The sequence below is a fragment of the Abramis brama genome (assembly GCF_963993115.1).
Source record: "Abramis brama genome assembly, chromosome: 2".
Classification (NCBI taxonomy): Eukaryota; Metazoa; Chordata; class Actinopteri; order Cypriniformes; family Leuciscidae; genus Abramis; species Abramis brama.
In genome coordinates, this window is record NC_139964.1 from 58141714 (window position 1) to 58158658 (window position 16945).

Consider the following 16945-nt stretch of genomic DNA (forward strand, 5'->3'; position numbering starts at 1 on the left):
ATAGAGCCTTCCAGGCGAAAACCCGGCTAAAACACACCGTAAACTGGCCTTAATATGTAGCGGAAAAAAACACCCAATCTGGCAACACCAGCCACCAGTCTACTGACTCTCTTGTTCGATCTCGTTCATCAAAATAAAAAATAAATAAAAAAAATTCGAGTCATTTCGTTCATTTAAGGGGCTTTAAAAGTTATATTATTAACAGGCAAATTCCCAGAACACATCCACCTATGCAATCTTGATCATAGTCTGAATTAAGAAATCATTATAATGCAGTCAAAAATCGTTTACAGGGAACATAAATAATTACTTTACCTTCCGAGTCTTTCGTTCATTTGTCACGTGACAGACGCAATGAACGGATCGTTCATGAACGATTCATCACTTACATTACAAATCAAAACAAAAAGCAGCAAGGAGGCGTCATATGATCATTTAAACGAGTTTTATGACAAGGTCGGTGAGGATGGGAAAAATCTGACGCATAGCTTCAGTGTTAAAACTGATAAAATAATTGTCTGTGGTTCTGTATGGGCTGTGGCAATCATTTTGAAAAATAATATCTCGCAGCAACATGGAAAAAAAGAACTATGAACTAGTTCATTTTTGGAACTGTGAACTTAGTTCAAAATTTTGAGTACTATCATGAACTATGAACTGAACTAGTTCATTTTAAAATTTGTGAACTGAACTTTGAACTAGTTCATGTAGAACGTGAACTTTCAATGGGTTTTTTGCCGTCTATGTAATTGTTTTGGAAGCAGGAGATACTGTATGACTTCAGCTAGTAATGTATCTAAGGGAAATCTCTTATTGCTTCTGTCATAGGTGATACATGTGTATGTAAATGTAGCCAATTTTAAGACAGTTTCTTGTCTTTGTGTGTTCTCTGTGGAGTCCTCTGGCATAAGGGTTTTCCAGTCCTCTTCTTCCAGTCTTGGACAGGAATGAAAAAGGAACCTGCAGAAAGAATTGTAAAAACAGAGGAATAAAGTCAGCATTTCCTAGTAGTGCAGTTCTAGTGGGACATTCCAACATGAGAGGAAACTAGTTTTTTTTTCTTAGTGTCGTCTTGGGTACAGTTTTTTTCTGCTTGGCTGGACGTGGGTAATATGTCATCCTGAACAGAAGTTAAAACTTCAAGTCATGTAGCAGGAGGCTCTGTAATCTGTTTTTGGTTGCATTTCCCTAAAGCATTGTGAGCCAAGTTGATCGTTTAGAACATTGGTGGCAATGGCCTCCACGATCAACTTGGACTCACAATGCTTTTGGAAAATGCAGCTCTGGGCGATAGATCTCTTTGAACATGTTCAGCATGGGAGTCATGTGTTTAACATGCCTTACAGCTCCCTGGTGATACAAGCTCTCCCTATGCCATCTTGCATTTGTTCAAGGTGTGTGTAGTGCTGGTAAATACATTAAAACATGTAAGTGCTGCTTTAGAATGTAGATGTTCTTCTTGCCCCGAGGAATGGCTCCTTCAGGTACATGTGTGTTCCTTCCTCGGTCTCCTTTGAGACTGGAAATATGCTTTGATGGGAAGAGCTGTTAGGAAGCAGACAGACATGATGTTTTCACTATGACTTCATGGTCAAACACATACACGAATGCCAACTTCATTAAGAATGGACACACGGTGCTGACTCTGTAGTGCAGATGGCTCTTTAGTTCACATCTTTTATAACATGCTGAGAGTTACGTAGTGTTACTAGAAAGCCAAAACATATTTCATCCAACATTTAAAGGTCACCATTGCTCTCTAACAGCTAAGAGCCAGCTGGATGCATCTCATAATGTGCTGTCCCTTACCAAAATGTACGATGAAAGTACCATGGTGTCAAACTATAATACAACCATCCTACTGAATTCCATGGTACTGAATGATTACCATATTCATACTTCTGTCATGACAACTCTCGGAGCGTTTGGCTTGGTAATGTGTGACAATGTTGATATGTTTGGTCTTGGCGGAATAGATCTGCTACGCTGCTGCTGCTGCTGTTGGTTATTGTCAATACAATACAAAATGCCAATGCAAACACAACATGCTGCTGTGAGCAAGTAAGACATGCTGCTGCTGTACAATATAGCATTAATGAATTACCCATAGCAGATCTATACAGGTGGAGCTGGGGAAGGTGGAGGGTTTCTGAAAGCATGCTGCAAATTCTACAGCAAATGCTTACCAGGTATTTGAAGTTTGAGCAGCGAGCTCATTGGCTACTGACACAGCAGGAACCAATCAGCTGTGCTCTATATATATGAATTGATTGCAAGCAGATTGAGTCAAGGACCTATTATCCTGCGCCATCTAGAGTTTCATGACAGAACTTTGTATTTCACAGATGCTTCAAAGAATGATGGGATACTACCATGTTTAAAAACATGATATTACAATTGATTTTTTTTTAGTTCATATTTACTCATTTTAAATGATATTTTTTATTCATTTATTTAATTTTATTAATATTCAGTGGTACTGTATACAATTTATATTGATTATATACCCTACTAGTCAAAAGTGGAAGAATTTTAATGTTTTGATGTTGAAGGCTGCATTTATTTGCTTAAAAATAGTAATATTGTAAAATATTATTACTGATGAAAAACAATAATTAGTGAAATATTATTATAAATAACTGTTATTTTAACATAATTTATTCCTGTGATGGCAAAGCTGGAGTATCATCATTACTACAGTCTTCAGTGTCACGTGATTCTTCAGAAATCATTCTAATTTGATTTGATGATCAGTTTTATCAATTGTTAATGGTGCTTAAGTATGAATAATGGTTCTTATTATTATCAATGTTGAAAATGTTTTTTCTGCTTAATATTTCTGTGGAAACTGTGACATTTATTTATTTTATTTTTTTCAGAATTCTTTGATGATTAGAAAGATCAAAAGAACATAATTTATTTGAAATCTAAATCTTTTGTAACATACATTAGTCAGTTTTGATCACTGTAATGCAAATAAAATTAAAGTAAAAGTATACTTTATACTGTTTATATAAATAAAAGTATTACTTTAAAAAAAATCGTATCCCAACTGATTAACATTTGAATGGTAGTGTATCATGGTCTACAATAATTCTTTAAATATGTCTGCACTTATGGTGGAAATTAGTTAAATCATGTAAAAATATGTATGACCAGTGCTTCAATGGGAGGTATTAGACATACTCAAATGAAATATATACAAATATTATAATGAAGAATGATAGTAGTTGTAAATAAATAAAAAAAATTAAAAAAATGTGTTGGGATTTTTCAGGGTTTTTTTTAATGTCTTTATTGTTGAAGTTTTATTAAACCAGGGGATGCTTTTAAAAAGATCTCTTCCAGAGAAAGTCTGTATATTTATTAGTGTCTGTGGTGAACAAAATAACTTGGTTTACAGAAAGATTATACAAATAAGACTCTGTTCGCATTAGTTTCTCTCTTGTTTTACACTCTTCCTGCGGATTTGGGGTTTGTCATCTTTTGGCACCACACTATTTTATCTGCTGTACCCTTGAGCAGAAGCCATTTGAGATACAGACTAGCCTGTGGTATTATTTGTCATTTCAACATCCATTACGCCGTAAAACCCCTCATTATTTACCACCTGCAGTATGCTGCTCACATAATCTCTGGCTAATGACACTCTCATATCATCCATGTGTCAAGTTTGTGTAGTCTGCATGTCATGTTGATGGTACCCTCACTGTTTGTGTCATTATGTGGACAGTTCAAGCTGGGCTTGTCCTTTTGGCCTGCCCCACTCTAAAATGTTTCACATCACATGCAGAAGTGACTCCTACTACTGCTGGTGTGAGTGTGCAAGTGTTTTTACTCTTCCATTATCGTTCCTGTCCTACACTAATGAAAATTACTTTTCCCAGGCCAGTACTGCTGATCTTGCGCCTTTAGGCCCAAAACATTATCAATCACAAAGCCCTGTTTTTACAGGCAAGGACTTTTCCAGCCATCTTTTCTTCTTTTTATTCAAATCAAAGCTTGCCTAAATGGCTGTTGTGTGTGTTTCTGTCCAGGCTGAGCATTTTATGTTTTCGTATAGTGTAAGTGAGTAACTGTGTGAATATTAGAACAGGAAGGAGCCCGGTGCTCTCGAAAAACTCGTTGCAGTTTTGTTGTTAGCTGTTGTTTGTTGGTAGCATGTACAAGGTTATCCTGGCCAGCAGGTCACCTAATAGCAATGTGAATACAGATTTATTTCTAACTCTTCTGAAGTTAAAACACTGGTATTGGGTTGTTTAAAAAGTTAATGACATAAATGAACCTCTTGCGAGAATTTTTTAAAAATTTTATTTTAATATTCAATTCAGAAATTACCTCATCATTTAGCAACAGACTGCTGAGGGCAATAAATACAATAGAACATGTCTTCAGATATATACTCGATAAACAAGTTAAGGGTATATCATTAAGGCACGAATCATTAAGAGAAATTATGATTGAGATTGTGATGGTAAATTGTGATTACCATCCCACTCCTGTTCAGTGACTTAGCCTACCCTATTGATCAAAATTGTGAATTGCATGATAAGTGAATGCCAATCCCTGAGTAGGGAACGAGACGCTGCGTCGATACTCGACACTTTGGGGAATGCCTTCGGCATGATGCGTCTGAAGTCTGTAGTGGAACTACTCCAATCTTGATTGGTGCTGTGTCTTTCGTCACTCGTGACATTGCATGTGACGGTGATCCGGAAGCTATAAAAGGACACCGGAACATAGCCGCTTCAGCTTTTGAAGGGTCGAAGCAAGTCGTTCTCAGGAGCGCGAAAAGTGTGGCCGAGGGACGCAGCGTCTCATTCCCTACTCAGGGAACGATGGTTACAATAGTAACCCGAGACATTCCCTTTTGCAAGGGAACTCCCGCTGCGTCGATACTCGACACTTTGGGGAACGAATACCCCGAGATACCCCGACCTATATACTGAGATACCCCGCCCTGATGTGAAGCAATCTAGCACACTCAAGACATGAGAACTTGTGAACCTGGTGTAGAGGGCAGATCCAGACTGTAATGTTTTATGAAGGTGTGTGGGGAGGCCCAGCCAGCGGCATCACAGACCTCTTGAAGAGAAACCCCTGCTAGCAAGACTCTAGAGGATGCCACTCCTCTAGTTGAGTGGGCTTTTATCAGGAGAGGTGAAGGCAGATTGCGCACCTCGTAAGCTGAAGAAATAGCCTCTACTATCCACTTGCTAATAGTCTGTTTGGAGACCGGGGAGCCCTTCTTGGATAACCCAAAACACACAAACAGCTGGTCCGACTTCCTCCACCCCGAGGTCCTATGTACATAGGCCTCAAGAGCCCGGACCGGGCATAACAAGTGTAGTTTAGCTTGATCAGCCAACACATGCGGTGGAGGATGAAAGGCCTGAAGGATTATAGACCGTGCCACATTTGTGGGCACCTTAGGCACGTAGCCAGGTCTAGAGTGGAGAATGGCTCTCACTCTGCCAGGAGCGAACTCGAGGCAAAGAGGGAGCCACAGATAGTGCCTGCAGGTCGCCAACTCATTTCAGGGAAGTAATAGCGAGCAGGAAGGCTAGGATAAAAATTTCTCAGACACCTTATCCAGGGGTTCGAAGGGTGCCAGGGATAACCCCTCGAGGACCACTGCCAGGTCCCACGTGGGGACCCTAGGCTGGATGGCAGGCCTCATCCTCCTGGCTCCACGAAGGAAGCGAATTATGAGTGGGTGTGTCCCCAGAGTGCCCACCATTAAAGGCGTGTGGAAGGCTGATATAGCCGCCACATAGACCCTAAGCGTGGACGGGGAGAGCCCGTCAGAGAAACGATTCTGGAGGAACTCCAGCACTGAAGCCACTGGGCAGTAAACTGGGTCCAACTGACGTTCTCTGCACCATGAAATGAAAATTTTCCATTTAAATGCATAAAGTTTCCTCGTGGAGGGGGCTCTAGAGTTTAGAATGGTCTCAACAACCTCGGTTGAGAGACCAGAATTTGTGAACTGGTCCCCCTCAGGGGCCAATCCAGCAGCTTCTTGGGCTTCAGCCAAGGGTGAAATATCACGACCTCGGACTGAGGAGGGAGGACCATCCTGATCCGGATTTACCGCGGAAGGCGTGCCAGAAGAGCCCAGATGTTTGGAAGCCATATTCGGGCCAGTCAGTACGGGGCTACTAGGAGTAAGCTGATCCCGTACTGCCGAACCCTTTTGCACTCTAGAACCCCCGGGGACAGAACAATCGGGGAAAAAATACACAGACGTGGCCTCAACCATGTCTGTATCATGATATCCAGACCCAGCGGAGCTGGAAGAGCACGGGAGAGGTGGCGCGGAAGGTGGCCGTCCGCATGAAGAGGAAACAGGACCACCTCCGACAAACCGACCTCCATCCCGGCTAAAGCCAACTTGGGGTGGAGTTTGAAATCCCCGGGCCGCAGCCCCTGCCTCGACAGGATGACTGCCCCCTCTTTGATCAGAGAGACCACCGACGTATTGTCTGTCAAAAATATAACCTGATGGCCTCTCTGAAATCTCCTCAGACCCTGTGTTTCCAACACAGGTTCTAGGAGCAGAAACCATAACTTCCTCTCCATGATCAGAAAACGAGGGCATATGTGCGTAACTCTGGTCATGCGGAGTGGGTTCCCTCTCAGGAAAAACCCATTGGTCCTGAGCCACTACTACAGGGCTCCCACGTACAGCAGGCCAAAGAATAGTATGTTGAACACTGCTGCCAGCGAGCCCACTCTTTGATAAGGTTATATAGTGGTGGCCTGGCCTAGCTTGATATTCATGACTATGATCAGGAAGGTGAATGTCTGAGCTGGAGACAATTGTGCCTGCATCGTGACTATAACCTACACCGCCCCCAGGAATCAGTTTCTCTGAAGAGGAACTAGTGATTTTTCCTAGACTCTGAGCCATATTCCCGAGCACCTCACGAGACTCAGAACAACACCTCGGTGTTGAACCGTCTGCTCTAGTAGTCAATGGACAGGAATGAGGATGCCCTGAAGACTCCATGAAGCTAGGACAGTGACCATGCATTCCGAGGAGGTGTGGGGATACAATGCTAGGCCGAATGGAAGAGTCCGGAACTGATGCGCTTTTCCCCCAAAAGCGGATCTCGGAAACTTCCTGTAGTGGGGTTAGAAGGGAACGAGGAGTTAAGGAGCTTGTGGATCTATCACGACAGACCAGTCCTCGGAGCTGGTCTGACTGACAGTCGGTATCTTGAATCAGAAGCATCATGCCGAAGGCATTCCCCAAAGTGTTGAGTATCGATGCAGCGGGAGTTCCCTTGCGAAAGGGAACTGAAGTTATATATTTTTAGAAATCTTGATGGTAAAGAATGGCCTGTTTATTAGTGACCATGCATTCCGAGGAGGTGTGGGGATACAATGCTAGGCCGAATGGAAGAGTCCGGAACTGATGCGCTTTTCCCCCAAAAGCGGATCTCGGAAACTTCCTGTAGTGGGGTTAGAAGGGAACGAGGAGTTAAGGAGCTTGTGGATCTATCACGACAGACCAGTCCTCGGAGCTGGTCTGACTGACAGTCGGTATCTTGAATCTGAACCCCCTTGGAGGTTGATCCAGTACCTTGAGATCCAAAACAAGGCCTAACTTCTTCCCTTGCTTAAGACAGAAAGCTGACGCGGCTATGTTCCGGTGTCCTTTTATAGCTTCCGGATCACCGTCACATGCAACGTCACGAGTGACGAAAGACACAGCACCAATCAAGATTGAAGTAGTTCCACTACAGACTTCAGAAGCATCATGCCGAAGGCATTCCCCAAAGTGTTGAGTATCGATGCAGCGGGAGTTCCCTTGCGAAAGGGAACTGAAGTTATATATTTTTAGAAATCTTGATGGTAAAGAATGGCCTGTTTATTAGTGGATGATAGTCTAGTAAAGCATCACACTAGAAACCTGGAACTAACCCTAACGTAAAAAAAATAATAATAATTATACAAAAATAATTTTTTTTCTACTTTGATTCATATCCAGACAAAAGAAAATAAACCCAGTGACTGTAAATGTGTGTGTGTGTGTGTGTGTGTGTGTGTGTGTGTGTGTGTGTGTGTGTGTGTGTGTGTGTGTGTGTGTGTGTGTGTGTGTGTGTGTGTGAGAGAGAGTGCAGTATCTGTTTATAATTACTGCTGGCTTTTAGACTACATGAAATGTTCCAGGGCTTGAGCTTTTAGTGTCAATTTGAGAACTCCTAACCGTTAGTCAGATTCTTTTCATTGGCTTAAACGATCTCGCACTGTAACAAGCTTTAAATCAATCGCTATAATGATAGAAATCATTACAGCCTGTGCTTTTTTTTATCAGAGAATAATGACTGTAGTCCTACATGTTTTTACTCCCTCACACATGCACACTGTATTATGTACTGGGAGTACAGCAGTTTAAGCAGTACACAACGATGTTAAATTCTTGTAGGAAAAGAAAAAATGAGATTTTATTGCCCCAGTAAATTGTATCTGGAGTCAATCCAGATGCAATATTTTTAAGATTCCTATTAACTCATAATCAGTGTAAGTGAACTGTGGTCTGTGTGTGTGTGTGTGTGTGTGTGTGTGTGTGTGTGTGTGTGTGTGTGTGTGTGTGTGTGTGTGTGTGTGTGTGTGTGTGTGTGTGTGTGTGTGTGTGTGTGTTCAGTTAGAGTTAAGAACACAGAACACAGAGTCCAACAGAAAAATCTTGAAGGACCGTGGGGGTCATTGCAATAGGGAGCAAATCTATTTTTTACACCACAAAAGCATCAGTAAGGAGAGATCACACACAAACACACACACACACACATTTTGTTTGCTCAGTTTCTCACTGGATACTATTCTAGGATGCTTTCCTATTCTTTTTCTGTTTTGTTTCAGTCTGTTCTATAGTGTGTGTGTTTTGGGTGAGTAACTGTGTATACGAGCAAGATTCTCTATTAAAGTAACACCTGTTACCGTACTTCTACTTCTCACTGCTACTGCTGATTTTTTTTTTTTTTTTTTTTTAAATAGCCATAAATTTACTCCTAAACTAAAGGCCCCAATATACTCATGGCAAAGTTTTTTTTCAATCTTCATTCAGGAGTAAAGAGAAGTTGGAAATACCTTTGCTGCTTGGTATATACTGCATGTGTACTTTCCTTTTAATAACAAAATAAACACACATTAAAATGCCAGCAGTGAGACAACAACAGTTAAGAAAGCATCTGATCATAGTGACGTGGATCACAATACATATATTTATAATAATATATATGTATACAATATATTGTTTTAAAGCAAGTAGCTTTACAGTTTTAAACAAGAATAAACAGAGTAAGTATCGTTTTCAGCTAGAATTACAGCAAAGCAGCTCTCCAGTGTTTTAATGTTTTTACTTGAGTCTGACCTCAAAGGACTGAACAGAAGAAATGAACCTGAGATAGAAGGTGGAGTCTCCTACCTATTACATAATCGCCAATGGCCAATGGTAGTTCTAAGGTGTTTTCCGAAAAGTTTGCTTTGGCAAATTCAAAATTCCAAATTTCAAATTCCTGAAAACATAATCCAAACGAATGATTTAGCCTGATTTTGTTCAAAATGTAACACCACAAATTTCACCCTTTGCAAATTGCAACCTTAAATATTACAATTTGGCGTTAAACTCATGGCTACTTTCTGCTACAAACACGAATGACATCTTAAATTGTATGATGAGAGGTGTGCAATTACTTTCATGTCTTATTCTTCTTTCAATGAAAAAAATGGGCAAACATTTAAATTATTTAGACCTGCTTTGGAATAGAAAACTGAGCCATATGTGCTCTTTTGACTTGGACCAGTAAATAACCACCCAGAAGACCCTAGAAACCACATACATGTATCCTAAGAATCCCATAACACAATGCAACAAGCTAAAAAAAAAAATAATTAAAAAAAATCCATCCAAGATGGTAGAGAAAGTGGGAGAAATGTTAATTGTAAAAAATATATATATTTATTCAATACCAAAAATGGCCATTTAAAATAGTAAATGTTTCTCTGTGCAAAGTATGTGTATGCTTTTTAAAATATTGTGCCATTAGCTTAACAACATGCTAGCACCAAACTCTAATGGAATCAAATGTGTTTTGAGTCTCCTGTGTGTCAGAGGAATGTAATTTGAATGATGCAGCCTATGAAATGTCACTTAAAAGGTTCAATTTCAGTTAGAACACCACATATGTAGGCAGTACACAGCAGGACAGCTCACAAGATTTTGGTACAGAGCTAAAATGTCACGTTCAGAAAGAGAGATCTAAACAGGAAAAAGCAGGAAAAGCTGTCAAATGTAGGTTTATAAGGGATTAGGCTATGGCTCACACCAGACTCCAAAGTTTAGAATGCATTAGTCCTGTTTACACAGGCTTTGGCAAGATTATACTCACACCCACAGAGAAAGAGAGAGAGAGCTTGCGCACACTTAAATAACAGGAATTTTGCAGATCCAGTCACAGATGGTAGGGCCTACACAGGGGGGTTGACCTCAGTGATGGAGGGATATAAAGAGACGAGACGGGGAGGTAAATAATAGGGGGGTGGGGGGTGATAGAGGAGACAGATATAGTATACTGAGATACATATATACAGAAAAGAGGGACAGACAGAGAGTTTTTTTTTTTTTTTTTTTTTTAAACAGAATAATCATGAATTGGATTTCAGCACAAACTCGCTCCTAATCTTCTTCTATCTTTCCTGTGTAATTTAATTCAGAGGACAAATACATTGACACGGGTCTTAACACAAAACAGCTGAATCAGTGGGTTTGAGGAAGTTTTGGTAGGCTATTATACTGTTCAACCAAATTAGTTTGGGGATTTTACTGGATGAATAAATCTCCTCACGGTCAGTGCATTCGCGTCCTGTTTGCTCCCCACGTAGACACCTCTAGCTAGACTTTAGTGAGAAATAGTCCTGACCTTTATGACAAAAGAGGGGCTTGGATTGGGGGGGAATTATGTTGTATTATTATGTTGTTATGTATTATTACAAATAGCACTTCCCCTAAGACTACTTTTATTTGGCGGCCTCAATGAACATTTTCCAGAATGAAACATGTTAGAGGACCTTTTATTTACCAAATTATTTAGTTCTGTATATTCAGTTGACAGCATATAATTAAAACATCTCTAAGTGTATTGACAGTTATGTTTTTGTTTTGTTTTTTGACAGTAAAGAAACATTCCCTTAAAAAAGACAGTATGCTATATTTCACATTAAAGTTACTAAATATCTAAAGAAATAACACGTCATTTAATGACAATTCCTCAGATTTTTTTTTTTTAATGTTCCTTTTTCATGTTGGCATCTATAACCATTAATTTGTCAGGCACCTTCATTGCTGTGATTGCCTCTGTTTAAAATTAATAACTGACAGTTGTGTTCTTGGCTGTTTGAGCTTGTTATCTGTTGACACAGAGTTGACTCGCTGCCACGTTTTCTGTGACGAGTTCTGTGTTTTAGCATTAGCAAGAGTCTACAGTCTGATTCATTATAAAGCACATAGCCTTTTATTTTGTCGCCATGGTGATTTTTGGATTATATGTTATAGGAACCAGTCCCAAAACTTAACTGTTTTTCCAAGTATAACATTGCGTGAACATCAGGGTGTGTAATTGCCTATGTAGGCCTATATATATTTTAAATCAATCGCTATAATGATAGAACTCATTACAGCCTGTGCTTTTTTTTATCAGAGGATAATGACTGTAGTCCTACATGTCTTCACTCGCTCACACATGCTATTATGTACTGGGAGTACAGCAGTTTTTTACAACACAACAATATATATTTTTTTACTCTCAGAAATAAATCTAGTGTTACAAAATCTGTCACTGGGGCAGTGCCCTTTCAAAATAGACCAATATGTACACTAATGTAGTGTAGTGTAAATAGCCTTGACTATTTGCACTTAGTGTAAATAGACACTCCCGAAATAGTTACGAAAAGCACACTAACTCCGCCCACCAATGTCTGGTTGGGCCAGACAAAAGTACAAAAAATGTATGTGACCTGTAGTAAGATACTTTTGACGCGATCGACCCAAGTTCGAATCCGCCTTTTGCCAGATTTGTTCTCCTCCCTTTTCCCATCGCATATCAGATTGGAAAGGCATTTATTTTCAATAAATATGTAGAAAATGTGTGAAAAGTGGAATTAAAGTGCCTGACGGTTATTTAATAATAAATTGTTTATCGGGTAGGGGAAGGTGCAGGGAGGACTTTAATGTCCCGATAAGGCAGCATTTATGTAATAAATATAATAATTATATAATTATATATATAATATAAAAAATATAATAATTTACTCTCAATATGTTGTTATTGCATACTGTTTTATAATGTACTAAAATACTGAGGTGTGAATATTATATAACTACTGTGTACTGTGTACAAAAAAAAATACTGCTATTTTTACATAGTGTAAAGAGTCTATCGCTATTTGCGTAAAGTGTAAATAGCATCTAATTACTATTTACACTTAATGCAATAGCCGCTGTCTAACTATTTTAAGTTTTGCTGAATTGAAGGCTAATTCATACGATCTTATTTGTACGTTTTCGTACAATCTTTTTAAACTCCAGTGACGGGTAGGTTTAGGGGTGGGGTTAGGGGTGGTCCTTCATAATAAGATTAGTTTGAAAATTTTACGTTTTTGTACGAATCAAATCATATGAATTCATACAAAATTGCCACCTCGTAAAATACTTACGTTTTCCCATGAGATCGGGTTGAAAGTTGTGTACCTTTTAAAAGGTTGCTGCCCCAGTGACACACCAACACAGAAAATGGAGAAGAACCCAGTTGTGGGAGTTTACTGCAAAACAAGGTAATAAAACAGGGGAGTAGCATGAGGTAAATTTACAGGCAAGTCCTTTATTACTTTTTCAACAGATCAGGATCATACACAGAACATGGTTCCAAGATCACACAGGTAAGTAAGTATTCACAGGTAAATCTATCTCAAACAGGGACTTAGACAATTAGGTTATTCATAAAAACAGGTCAACAAAACTTTATCCACAAGAAAGAGGTCTACAAAATTAAAATAACAAAGCACAGGTAAGCAATTCCAAACTTTGCAGAGAGGGTTTGCGCATGAAGTTGTCTTACGAAACTAATTTTGGACATGCTGTGGCAGAGTTTGAGGCAGAGTGACGGTTTAATGATCTACTGCAAAATCGAGATATTTGGTGATAACTAAGAAAAAAATGAATTAATACAATAGTAATTTCTCACTTGACATGACATCCAAAGTAGAAAGCATTAACTGACCACCAACCGTAACTTTCTTATTTTTTAGCTTAACTGTCACGGAATGAAATGTACAGGATTGTGGAATACCAAAAGCAGCAAGGATACATCTATGCTGCCTTCAAAAATCGATCAGATGAAGATATCTCAGGAGACAGGTAGTAAAGCTGACGTTGGATTCGGACATGCTTTCATGCCTTGGAATGCATATTTCCGAAGGCAGCATTATTAAGCTTTTGGACAGTGTGCAAGTGAACAGTTTAAATACAAGTCTAAATGAGAAGGTACTAAGCTGCAGGTGTATGAGAGCGGGTGACTGTAAGAGTGTCTCATTTCGAAGGTTGCATCCTCAGGAGGTTGTATTTGTTGGCCGCATATGCCATTGAGGCTGCGTCATTTCAGTAAACTGACCACTACATTCCAAAGTCATAAGGAAATTACAACAATTTATGCTTTACAAGGAATAACAGTCAATTTTATATAATGCTTACTTTTCTGAATCAAGACATCCTTGATGACGTATGTGGCCGACAAATAGGACCTCTGAGCGGGCGCACCGCGTCCAGAGTGTGCATGTGACAGCAACAGCTTTTGTTCGACAGTGTATAATAGAACTGTATAACATCCATTGAAACATTCCATTACACAAAAGGTGCTTTATAGTGAAGGTTCTTCTCATTTAGGTTATTAAAAATGTTCTTCACACTGAGAAAAACATGAAATGTTCACTGAAAAGTAAACAGAATTCATCTTATATGGCATCACCACTAACCCCCATTTTGAAACCTTTAGTTTTAAGAGTGCATTATAACTTTAAGTTCATTAAGTTTATTTTTTTACATAGTTGACGAAAGCTACAAATGCATTATTTAACATACGATCAGATTTATGAACACACAAACACACACACTGAATGTGTTAGTTAAACTGTGCTGCTTAGTGCGGCTGAATCTTCTTAAAGCGACTCTAATCTGCTGTCCTGAGGGCCCTCTCTATGCCGTCGCTGAAAGGACTGGATCAGCCTGCCAGCTGTTGTCCAATCAGAGCTCAGAGACCAAGCCAATCACAGAGCATTAATCTGTTTACAAACTTGTTCACATATTGAAATATTGCTGATACAGTTCAGAATGTGCTATTGTTCTTCTTATTAACTGACTATTTGTAGATTTTTTGGGTAAATCAAATATATTAGATTTTAGATTTATAGGTGAAGAAGTCTAGACCTTTTACATAATTAATTTTCTAAATAATTATGTAAGCTGCATATTTGAAATATCACCAAGATCTTATTTATTGACTAAACTCTTTGCTGTTTTTTAGGTTTTTTTGCCCTCACGTAACACTTACTCTATCAGTCTATCTTGTCTATGCGTCTCCACATATACCTGCAGAGTAAACAGGAAATGGGGAGCATATAAATGCACTGACTTGCCGTTGAAAAGGTCACAGTGGTGACGGGAGTTGATAGAGTTCCAATAGCGAGGATGAGAGGACTGAGCTAGCATAAAGCTAGCCGATTACTGATACATTACAGAGACAGAATAACAGTAGAAAAACACTGAGATTACAAGACAAAAGCCCTTATTTTCTCTTCCTCTTTCACAATAATAACACACAGGTCAAAGTAAAAAGATTACCCACAGTGCTGTAGGATTGCAAGCCCAGATGATGTTTGATGGTCTTAGCACTAGTAATTAACAACAGCCTTCTACTTTTATTTTATTTATTTTGAGATGTGGTGCAGTGGTAGCAACATGCACATGGCACAATACAAGTAATGCTGCTCCCATGAAGCTGTGGGTTTGAATCTAAGCTCTCTCGTTTTAATTTGGTGGGAAGTGTGATGAGTGGTTAAACTTCTTGGTTGTTAACTGAAACGTTGTGTGTTGCAAGTCATTAGTAGGTGCTTCATAAGCCATCCCTATAGGCCTAGAATGAATCTTCAGACGTTTGTATTGATTTTTGGGTAAAATAAGATTTTAAACTGAGATTAGACCTCTACATTCTTATTTGTAGCTGAAAATAATTAAATTCAGCCAAAATATGTAAAGACTTTTTTTTTTTTATGGTATGCAGACCAAATTTATGGAGCTTTCTGGTATCAATGTTCCTTTTGCACCAGATATCAACACCACCAACACCAATAAATGTATTCATTCAAGGACGCATTCAATTAATCAAAAGATTTCCTTCTCAAATAAATTCTGTTCATTGAACTCTCTATTACATATATCGCAAAAAATATTAAGCAGCAAAAACTGTTTTCAACATTGATAATAATAAGAATAATTGAGCACCAATAATAAGTGAGCAAATCTCTGAAGGATCATGTGACACTGAAGACTGGAGTAATGGCTGCCATCAATAAATACAATTTTAAAATGTATAAAAAATAAATAAAATAAAAACATTTTAAATTGTAATAATTTTTCACAATATTACTGTTTTTACTATATTTTTGATCAAATAAATGCAACCTTGGAAAGCATAAGAGACTTTTTTTCAACAACATGATTTCAAAATAACTATTCCAAACTTTTGACAGGTAGTGCATACAGTATATAAATGATTTCAAATATATAGATGTTTTATAAGATTATATTGAACCTATTTTGCATCCCTGGTTGGGAATCATGTTGTATGACTACCATTTAATATACCACTCTGTGTTTGTGAGGTATTTCACAATTAATCACCTACTGTCAAACGTTTTAGAACAATCAAAAACCAAAGACAGGATAAAAACATGAAATAGGCAAAATATGGAAAATGGAAGTTATAGGGAGGATAGAGGATAACGTTGTACGGAGAGAGGGCTGCAATGAGAGATACGCACAGCATATCGAAAACGAGATGCGGTAGATTGAATAGGTGGAAAGAGTATTTTGAGAGATACTTACTGAGGCAGTGGAAGAAATGGGAGAGAAAGAGAGAGTACAGCTGGAAAGCAATCTGACATTTCTCTTAAAAGCATAGTAGCGTATCTCTCTATAAAGTGATTGGCTATGCAGAGGTGAAATGTTCTGTTCTTTTGCTGAATAGAATCACTCCGCCAATTTCCAACCTGGCAGCTTCCACAGATTCCTTTAACCTCCCTCTCTGTTTTTCTCTCTCTCTATCCCATCGCTCCCTTCTCCTTGTTCTTGTGAAAATTGCTAGCAACATGACAGAAATACTGGTTTCTTTCCAGAGGGCCCTGGGGTTGAGTTGCAAACAGAAAAGGAAGAGCTTTACAGGAGTAAATGTTTTAATTTGTTCAAAAAACTATCATTACCATGTGACATGGACGAGGCCTTTCTGTCTGCGTGTTTGAGGCTTACGAGTGTGTGTTGACTGTGTTCTCATAAAGATCCCTTCAGTTTACAGCTATTGATATTCAATGTTGTAAAGCCATGCTCAAGCCATCGTGTGTGTTTGTGTACTTTGAAACATGGGGAAAATGTAACTCCGCCGACTACCTTTCTCACTGTGAAACTGAGTTAGATGTCTTAGAATTGTCATCTAAGTGATATGGATTGAAGCAATATACAAAAGTATATATAACATAAAAAAATAATAATACAGTGAGCGCCTACACATTAGGGAATCTCCAATGGAGCATCTGATAGAAATGCAAAAGCTTCATTTAAGGGGTGGAAAAAAGCAGAATCAGTTTGAAAACAAGGAATACAGATAATAAGCTT